At 51.7% G+C, this 8,431-nt stretch overlaps 2 pseudogenes; both read right to left on the bottom strand.

The window, feature by feature from the left end:
- Nucleotides 1–2,606: 2,606 nt before the first annotated feature.
- Nucleotides 2,607–3,476, bottom strand: LOC123442275 (annotated as a pseudogene).
- A 391-nt stretch (nucleotides 3,477–3,867) lies between these two features.
- LOC123442274 lies at nucleotides 3,868–8,160 on the bottom strand (annotated as a pseudogene).
- Nucleotides 8,161–8,431: the final 271 nt, after the last annotated feature.

Raw genomic sequence — 8,431 nt, 5'->3', positions numbered from 1 at the left:
TATCGAATGAGATGGGCATGATGAGCAAAACAATTTGATGGACTTGTGAAAATTCAATAAAGTACATTCTACTCATTCGGTTTCTAAATATAATTTTTTCTAGAGGTTTTACTTGAAGACTACATATAAATGTATATAGACATATTTTAGACTGTAGATTCATTCATTTTTGCTTCATATGTAGTCTCTAGTAAAATATTTAAAAAAACACTTTTGCTTCGGTACAACCCCTTCTCCACAAAACGTATAAAGGAGAATGTATATCCATCTCGTATTGTACACTATAGGCCGCCGTACGTATATCCACCTCATATAGTATACGTATGACGGTCTATAGTGTATAATACGAGGATGGTATACATTCTCCTTTATACGTTTTGTGGGGGAGGGGGTTGTACCGAAGCACACCTGTTTAAAAAAACATACATTTAGGAATAGAGGGAGTAATTAATAATATGGGCTTGAGATCGATGAACTAGGCTATGACTTGCCGGAAGATGTGCCGGAGGCAGCGCACAAGACGTTGCGCTGGTACGGTGGTGCCTCCGTGACCTCTCCTCCCATGCGGGCTGGAAGGTCTTGACTGGAATGGCGATTGAAAAAGCGGGGCTTCGGCACTGCAAGGTCGATTGGCTGCCGCCATAGAATATTTTTGTTTTTTTAAACGTAGAAGATCGTGTTTTTGTTTTGATGCGAGAAGATCGTGTGTTGATTGACGAACAGGCGAAGAGGAGCTGGATCCATTCGTCTTTGATGCGCATGAGGCAGCAGTCATGTATACCTAGGAGCGCACGCCCTTTTGAGTAGCAGGCCTATCACGCGGCATCGATAGGCCTATACCTATGAACTACGGATATCCGGGGCCCCTCCGAGCTAGAGGCCATGGGTGAGCGCACCAGTTGCACACCCCTGCGCCCGGAGTTTGCATGCCAACCGATATTGGACAACCCTAGAGCCCCTTGTATGAGGCGTCACTCCCTCATCTGCCCGTACTGGTTTTGAATATCTGAGTCGCTTCACCTCAACGTAACATTGCAGCACCGTATAACACTCGAGCCACTCTACGAGAAAGAGCACATAATGTGCACTCACGCGGTGGCCGGAGTCGTCTTTGAAGTTGGACATTTGCAGCGTACAACGAATGACAAGCCAAAGGAGGTGCAAGGCATACGCTACTGTTGGTGCTTGGAGCACGAGTAAGTGGCATCACTTAAAATTTCTTACCAGGCAGCAAGTAGCATATAAGGTAGAGCGATCTCTAGATCCATCCGTTGGTGCATTCTCGGCAACAATGTGGTGCATACGAACCATCCAGTTATTAATGTTGGAAAGCGTCCGGCGAGCGGTAGCGCCGCAAATACTAATCGGAACGAGCAGGTGTGCTGAAGACAATTGAGAAGAAATAGGGGAGCTGATCTCACTGGTGAATTATCGGACCTAGTGCGTCCGCTCAATGTGGCTGGTGGCCATGACCACGGTAACATCAAGATTCTTTAGATAGTAGTGTCTGTTTATTGACCTTGACCAAGCCGGCGATGGTGGAGTCCTGGATGTAGACTTGGTTTGTTGGATCTAGCTGTTCACGAAGAAGTACCTCATGTCCCCTCAAGACCGGATTTTTTGAACCTGTCAGCCCAGGCGAGCATATACTCATTTTCTGATGGCTCTTCATGCTCAGGCCCGCGGCGGGATTCGGGCACACCGCCCGCTCGGCTTGCAGTCGTGGGAACCTAGATCCCCGCGACATGACCGCTCGACATCGGCCGTGCTCGTACCCCGACAAGAGCTGTCACGAAGCTGGGGAGGGTCAGGGGAGGGCGCCATGTGGAGGTCGTGTGCAGTGGAGAGGAGAGGACGGCGGGAGGCAGGGCCACGGGAAGGCGCCAGGAAACAGGGGAGAGGTGCACGGGCGGCAGGGAAGGGTGGAAGGCGAGCGGAGAGGGTGGCGAGGCAAGGGGATGGAAGAGGAGGCGCCACCGTCTCGTCTCGTCAGCGTGCAGTCAGGACATGGGTGGTGCACGGGGCAAGCAGGAGCTTCACGATGATTTGTTGGGCAAGCGGGATCGGCGGCACTAGGGCCTCGACCTCCTGTCTACGTTGATCTCATTGGACACGACCCCTACTTTATTTGACTTCCACCTTCTCCCCCTGCTCAATGCGTGTCGAGCCCTGATCTGCGAAGCAGATCAACGTCGTGAGCTGCACCTGGCGGATATCAAGTTCTTTAGAAAAATCAATTCTCACGGTTCGACGTGCGATGTGGAAAGAAATAAAGAGCAAATCAAAGGTGTTCAAGCAGTCTTCCTCCATGAACACAGCAGCCACACGTACGCGTCGAGGTGGGCGATCTTCGTTCGGCCAAAACAGGCTAGTTTCGTCAAACTGTTTTTTAACTTAAATAATACTAACATGACATCATATTTCTTTTATTAGTAGGTATTATTTTTCAAGCACGTGAAAATTGTGTGGACTGCAGGCCGGAGAATCTAGCAAACAACCGTTAATAAGTGGAGTTGGTATTTTCAATGGATTTGTTTTATTTTCTTGAAGCTGAAGGTGCATTTAAATATTAATTACCATGGACTTCCTGACACAATTATTAATACTTATTTCAGAAATACTATATATTTAGTTAAATGCCAAATGCGGGCAAGACGTTCGATGAAATGTGTCAGTTGTACCCTTGCCTCACTGATGAGATGACAGAGACGTTCGATGCATGCTTCACCACCACTCGTAGCAACTGGCTCTGGATGGTGCCCGAGACGGTCTTGGAGAGGTGACAGAGGCTGCACTTGTTTTCTTTGGCAGGGACACTGTTGATGGCGTCGTTAGTCATGCCAGCCCTTGAGACTGCGCACCTTCTACCAGAGGTCCTGCAGGCTGAAGCCCTTGCTGTCGAGGCGGCCTTGGAGTTGGACGGAGGCGAGGAGCGCCTTGGTTCTCGGCAGCTTGCCGTGTTCCTGGCGATACGCCACCAGGCCCTCGAGTATCTGGACCTCGTCGCTCGGTGTCCACGCCCACGCGTGGTCGGATCGGAGGGATTTCTTGTCCGGCTCGGCCGGCGCCGATCTCGACTTGTCGCTCTTCTGGGGTGGATCGGCTGATGGCGCGATTTTCCTCTTGCGCACTGGCAGCTGGGCATCGGCCTCCTTGCTGTTGGCTGACGGCGCATGCTTGCTCTTCCCGGGGTCCGGCGGTTGGGCTGCTCGCATCGGGGCCTCGAGTGTCTGGACCTCGTCGCGGGGTGTCCAGGCGCGCTCCAACGGGAGAGGCAAAGGCTTCTTCTCGGGCTCGGCCGGCGGCGATCTGGTCTTCCCTTTCTTCTTCGTAGGCGGACCGGCCGACGGCGCAACCTTCCTTTTACGCTCCGACAACTGGACATCGGCCACTCTGCTTTTGGTTGATGGCGTCACGGGCTCCGGCAGCCGGGTTGTTCGGCCCCGAGATTTACCGGCGGGGAGCGTAGGCGGCATTGTCGGTCGGATTTGGGGTGGGTCTGGGGAGGTGAGAACTTCAGGTTGATTTACCAAAAAAAAGGAGGTTCTTTTTTGCAAAAACGCAACCGTGATGTACGGTACCTGCTTTATTATTATTATTATTATTAAGGAGAGATGTGAGAGCTCCAGCTATCATGGCTGAGCTTGAGGTTATCGCGAGTGTAAATCTTTTTTTATTGGTCCAAAACAATAAAATATTATAATGAATCTCCTCATTGATTTAATTATATTGAACATGCTGCTCGCCAGTGATATCTTGGACAATAACAACAATTAATAATATTACATGTATCAACTACTTTTGTCCGTGAAAACAAATTTATTTGTGGCTCTCTCACACGGATGGTGACCACATTGAGGCCACACTTTAGTTTGCCTGAGCAGTAACCATGGAGATGCCAACATTGCGGCCAAACCTTGCCACTTTGCAGTCTGTGGCAAAAATATCAGAGGAGACATACCTAGCAGCACCACCCATGACCGGCATGTTAGCACTCACGCTAAGCTTGTTGATGTAATCGGAGCGATAGGTCTGCCCTAGCACGCCGTGGACATCGTCGGTAAGGTTGTTGAACTTGAACCCGATGTCCAAATGTGCAAGGCTGTCATCCTTGGTCACACCAAAGTTATGGATGCGGGAGTCCTCCTCGGTGATGGGCACGACTTTAGCCATGATATCGAACACTCCCTGGAGCTGCACCCTCACACCGTTGGTGACAGCACTCCTAGTGAGGGTCAACCCTGGAACGATGTCAGACTCCCATGTGGCACCAATGTTCGCAGGGATTTCAATGGGTGCTCCGTCAAAGAGCATCTCTAGGCGGTCGATGTCATTGTTCCACTCAATGGTCTTCTGGGCACCCATGTACAACCGATGGTCCGCGAAGCGGATGCCTAAAGCTTGAATCCAGGTGAAGTCACGGCTCATGGTGGGGTTGCGCTTGCCCATGAAATGAGCGTTGATACGGAGGTCGGCATCGGAGATGACATAAAATTCCTGATCCTTCTTGGCATGGAAGTAGAAGTTGTTGCCGTCAGCACCCGTGAAGTGCGGGTCCCCTCACGACGTGCCGGGGTAGAAGTCGCACTGTTAGAGTTGTGTCGAATATTGTGTACACGATAGGTTACAGTTGGACTTTGAGTTGTATTGTGTTTAGATAGGATATGAAGTCGTGTCCAAACAGGACACTTATATCCTAGGCCTCTCATATATAGCGGGGCTAGACACACGATGTAACATATGCCAACATAATAGCACATGCGTGCAGGGGAGCCGGCGACGTGTGCCGGCGTCCAAGGCGGTCAGGGTGGGGTATTGTGACGGTGTCACGGGGAGGAGCGCCTGTAGTCATACCCTGGGGATGTAGCCATATCGATGAACCTCGTTAACAAATCTCGGTGTCGTGCTCGTGTGATTGCTTGGTCTTCGGATGATCGACGGAGTGACTCGGATTTATTTTAACAAGTGGTATCATGAGCTAGGTTATTCGGAGGTTGCTGGTGATTAATCTAGAGAAGGAATATTCGATGTTGTGATCATTGTCGGCGAGCAGCGGACGGAAGCGATCGGAAGACGTCGTCAGATCCAAAAGAGAAATCAGGAGGCGCGTGTGCGTGAGGAGTCGGGCGCGGCCGTGCAGCCGAGGGACTCCACTACACGCGCGGCTGGAGCAAGGCGTGAAGGGCCACCGCGATGCATGCAGTCCAAGGCCCTGTTTGGATACTCTAACCGGGTTAGAGGTTAGAGTTAGATTCTAACCCTCAACTAACCCTAAACTAACTCTAACCCAAGAGGTGTTTGGATGAGAGGGTTAGATTGGCAATAAATGCTCTTTTCCAATCATTTGGCTACTTTTGTCCATGTTCAGTGTCGGATTTGGTGTGGCCGGTCGTTGTGTGGCCGGCAGGGCGGGGCGGCCGGCGGCTGGGGCGCGGCGGGGCGGGGCGGGGCGGCCCGACGGCTGGGGCGCGGCGGGGCGGGGCGGGCCGCGGCAGGGCGCAGCGGCCGGCGGCTGGGGCGCGGCGGGCCGCAGCAGGGCGCAGCGGCCGGCGGCTGGGGCGCGGCGGGGCGGGGTGGCCCGGCGGCTGGGGCGCGGCAGGGCGCAGCTGCCGGCGGCTGGGGCGCGGCGGGGCGGCGTGGCGGGACGGCCCGGCGGCGGGGCGGGGCGGGCCGCGGCCGGCGGCTGGGAGGGCGACGGGAGGGACAGCGACGGGAGGGACGGGGGGTTGGTGGGATCTGGTGCGGGCTCGGTGGAGTAGCAAGTGATTTTTTTTTCCCCACCTAACTCTAACCCAAAAAAGCACCTCTTGGGTGGGTTAGAGTTTTTGGGTGGGTTAAATGCATCTAACCCAATCTAGCCCTACCTGTTTGGTTTTTTGAGGGTTAGATAGCTCAACTCTAACCCAATCTAACTCTAACCCTAAGATCCAAACAGGGCCCAAGTTAAGCGAGTTTGTTTGAAAGAAAAAAGGACCATGTCCTGGAAGTCCTCGTATTCGGCAACCTGCAGGTGTGTTATTTAAATAGTAGCAACAATAGCTCGGTAACCGTACGCGGCAAGGCAGCAGATCAAATTTGCACGGAGTAAATCCATTGTTGATGATGTGCATCCATCAGAAAGGCTAGGACAAAGGCAAAGCAAAGCTTGAAAGTTGTGGAAAATAATTTTTCATGCAGTCAGTCGCCTGAAGAACCATGGCTTCAACAGGTACCAGGTTTGAGGTGAAGAAGTTCACGGAACTGAAAGCCTTGGGTTATGGCAGACAGGAGATGAAAGATTTGTTGGCACATCATGGATGCTTGAAGGCGTTGCAGGAAGTCATGTCAGCTGTGGTGGAATTATCATGTGATGGATGGAGATTCGCGGAAGATGATTTGTGAGCCTGGAGCGTGTCGCACAGTCGAACGAGTTCGGCTGGGTCGGACTGGACAGTCTGACGGATCGACGCAAGTCGGTTGGTACAGAAGACGGTGGTGGGATCGGCGACGACGACATAGGGGCGTGATGCTGATGGTTACCGACTTCTGGGCATGGAAACACACGGCGCAGGCCCGAGGGCTTGTGTGTCTTCGACAAGACTATGGCGCGGGGTTGATTCAAGGTGATGTACACACGGAGCTTGAAGTCGACGGGGCGTGGGGTGGACTGATCATCTACCATGGAGTCATGTTGAAGGTGGAGCTGTATTGAGGGGCTACGGTGTAAGGATCCGGAGAATCGCAGCCTATTCAGCGGGAAAAGCGAGTGACACGTGGTTTGGACTCGAGCTCGGTGGTCTGATGGAAACGTGATACTCGTCATCGGTCGGTGATGATCGGTGGTACTCTGCAGTGGGGGTTGAGTGGTGTGGGTTCGCGACCCTTGAGACTCGACCGGGACAGCGGAGGCTCGACGCGGTAATAGTGGCGAGGCGTGCGGTACGCACGGGACATGGAGACGGGCTAGGGCTCTGGTGGTCATACATGTGATGAGACAACTGCGAATTTGACTCTGGATGGCTACAAGCAATGATGAAATTCCTTCAAGTTTCAGACGGGCGGTCAAGGAAGAGCAATGATGTTGAGTTCAGGTAACTCTTATGTGCGACACCCAATATGAGTTGTTCACTTTCAGGCAGGTCAGTGATCGGTGTGTGATGGTGTTGGATACTCTGGAAGTTGGGAGCTCAACTAGAGTAACGTGGAGCTTAATTTCGTTTGAGCGTTGACTATGATCAGGAAAAGAAGGAACTACAAGTTGCAAGGTGGAGTCACATGTAGTCTTTGGAGTAGAAGCGGTGCTCATTGATAAGCTCAAGTCCAATGTACATGGAAGTTTGACACATAGACGAATTCAAGATGGTGCAGAATATTCGCCAAGGTGGAGTTTGTTAGAGTTGTGTCGAATATTGTGTACACGGTAGGTTACAGTTGGACTCTGAGTTGTATTGTGTTTAGATAGGATATGGAGTCGTGTCCAAACATGACACTTATATCCTAGGCCTCTCATATATAACGGGGCTAGACACACGATGTAACCTATGCCAACATAATAGCACATGCGTGTAGGGGAGCCGGCGACGTGTGCCGGCGCCCAAGGCGGCCAGGGTGCGGTATTGTGACGGTGTCACGGGGAGGAGCGCCCGTAGTCATGTCCCGGGGAAGTAGCCATATCGATGAACCTCATTAACAAATCTCGGTGTCATGCTCGTGTGATTGCTTGGTCCTCGGATGATCGACGTAGTGCATCGGACTTATTCTAACACGCACACTGGTATTAAAAAGGTTAATCAATTTAAACAAACATCTTTACTTGTTTATGTGTATCGACATAGTTAATATTTGCTTTGCATACATATTTATACAATTGTATGTATGTATGTATGTATGAATGTGTGTATGTAGCTTACAGCAGTAGGTCTTGCAGCCTGGGCACATAACGATGCACTCGTTAGGGCAGCGCTTGTCGCAGGTGGCGACACAGGGGCTCTTTCCATCCTTGGTGTCGTCGCAGGTGAGCACCTGGTTCCTCTTCCCGGTCCCGGACCGGCCCGGGTGGATCATGTGGTAATTCTTAGGCAGCGTAGGTCCTGTCGGCGCTTTCGACTGAGCATTGGCAATGCCGATGAAGGCACACACGGCTACCAAGGCAGCAAGCACGGCCATGAGTTGCCGGGCCATCTTGTTGTCACGGTGTCAGGGCTACTTAAAGCGATGGATTTCTCTCTAGGTTGAGATGGTGAGTTGCGAGATATACACTGGATGTTGCCAGTTTTATAGGACAACTTGGATGTCCCTGCTCCTAGGTAGATCCGATCATAATGGAATCATGATGATTTGTTTAAGACTTGGATTATGTTTTTGGGAAAGGTATAGTCTTTTGATCATCCTAATCAAACTCTTGTTGTTAGCTGGCTTCTCCTAGTCAACTACTGTTCCTGCTTTCCCAAAC

The sequence above is a fragment of the Hordeum vulgare genome, chromosome 3H (genome assembly GCF_904849725.1).
Source record: "Hordeum vulgare subsp. vulgare chromosome 3H, MorexV3_pseudomolecules_assembly, whole genome shotgun sequence".
Taxonomy (NCBI): domain Eukaryota; kingdom Viridiplantae; phylum Streptophyta; class Magnoliopsida; order Poales; family Poaceae; genus Hordeum; species Hordeum vulgare.
The sequence above is the reverse complement of the archived record's forward strand: the minus strand, read 5'-3'. Positions and strand labels throughout refer to the sequence as shown.